This window comes from Pan troglodytes, chromosome X, assembly GCF_028858775.2.
Source record: "Pan troglodytes isolate AG18354 chromosome X, NHGRI_mPanTro3-v2.0_pri, whole genome shotgun sequence".
NCBI classification, from domain to species: Eukaryota; Metazoa; Chordata; class Mammalia; order Primates; family Hominidae; genus Pan; species Pan troglodytes.
In genome coordinates this window covers 80,164,711-80,166,473 of record NC_072421.2, presented here as the reverse complement: position 1 = coordinate 80,166,473, position 1,763 = coordinate 80,164,711, and the positions used below count along the sequence as shown (strand labels likewise).

Genomic DNA, 1,763 nt, shown 5'->3' with positions numbered 1-1,763 from the left:
TTAGCCGGGCGTGGTGGCAGGCGCCTGTAGTCCCAGCTACTCAGGAGGCTGAGGTAGGAGAATGGCGTGAACCCCGGGAGGTGGAGCTTGCAGTGAGCCGAGATAGCGCCACAGCACTCCATCCTGGGTGCCAGAGTGAGACTCCATCTCAAAAAAAAAAAAAAAAAAAAAAAAAAGAAAGAAGAAAGGAAGAAAGAAAGAAGAAAGAAAGAAAGAAAGAAAGAAAGAAAAAATTGATTCTTTGCAAGGATAAACAAAATTGACACAACTTTAGCTAGATTGACTGAGAAATAAGAGAGGTACCACATAACTAAAATTAGAAATTAAGATAAATTCTGGAGTGGATGAAGAATAAAGGGAATTCTTACATACTGTTGGTGTGTATGTAAATATATATGTAAATTGTGTATATGTAAATTAGTACAGACACTATGGAAAACAGTATGGAGGTTCCCCAAAAAACTAAAAATTAAACCACCATATGTTCTCAGCAATCACACTACTGGATATACATCCAAAGGAAAGAAAATTATTATGTTAAAGAGATATCTGGCTTTCTGCCTCCGCTACTGCCATGGCACCCGTGAAAAAGTTTGTGATGAAGGCGGGCAAAAAAAAGAAGCAGATTCTGAAATTCACTCTTGATTGCACCCACCCCATAAAAGATGGAATCATGGATGCTGCCAATTTTGAGCAGTTTTTGCAAGAAAGCATCAAAGTGATCAGAAAAGCTGAGAAACTTGGTAAGGGGCGGTGACCATCAAAAGGAGCAAGAGAAAGATCACCGTGACATCCCAGGTGCCTTTTTCCAAAAGGTATTTGAAATATCTTACCAAAAAATATTTGAAGAAGAATAATCTATGTGATTGGTTGCACGTAGTTGCTAAGAGAGTTATGAATTCCGTTACTTCCAAATTAACCAGGATGAAGAAGAGGAGGAAGACGAGGATTAAATTTCATTTATCTGGAATATTTTGTATGAGTTCTTGAAAAGAATTTGGGAACCAAAATGGTGGTTTATGCTTGTATCTCTGCAGTGTGGATTGAACAGAAAATTGGATTCATAGTCAAAGGACTTCCTTTGGGCCACCAGTCACTTATTTATACCATGACTTTTTTTTTTTCTGCTTGAAAATTTCAATTCTCATGGTAACACCAGAGTACAAGAGGGTGACTTTACAGAAATGACAGCCATTGGGCAGGCAGGTAAGGGTGTGGAGGTGTGGACTGAAGGTAGTGACTGTTTTATTTTAGAAGTGTGACTGCCAATTGTTTCTGTTGCTTTTCCCAAAGAATGATTCAGGGATACAAGTGGGTTCCTCTCATTCATTAAGAGAAAATGCGACAGCTTTCTAAGATTCTCTGTGGGAAAATAACAGTGTCAATAAAATGCAGGTTTCTGGGACATTTGTCTTACTTTGATTTTTTTATTGCAAATTTCTCTTGATGCACACAATTGTGTCTACTTATCCTCTTCTTCCTAGAGAGAGAAAATATGCTCCTTCAGCACTGCTGTGTAGTCCATCACTTTCCATTAAGGGGTTTGGCGAATTGATTGTAAAAGTCCCAGGTTCTAAATTAACTACATGTGTACAAATATTAATGTGTCTGTTTCTACAAAAAAAAAAAGAAATTAAGATGGGGACATTACTATGAAAAAAATAAGTAGGATATTAGAGAGTTTAATGAAGAATTGTATGCCAATAAGTTAGATAACTTAGATAAAATGGATAAATTCCCAGAAACATACAACTCACAAATAC

At 37.2% G+C, this 1,763-nt stretch overlaps 1 pseudogene; it reads left to right on the top strand.

The window, feature by feature from the left end:
- The first annotated feature begins 574 nt into the window (after window positions 1-574).
- On the top strand, window positions 575-1,054 carry LOC107972710 (large ribosomal subunit protein eL22-like; annotated as a pseudogene).
- The last annotated feature ends 709 nt before the right edge of the window (window positions 1,055-1,763 follow it).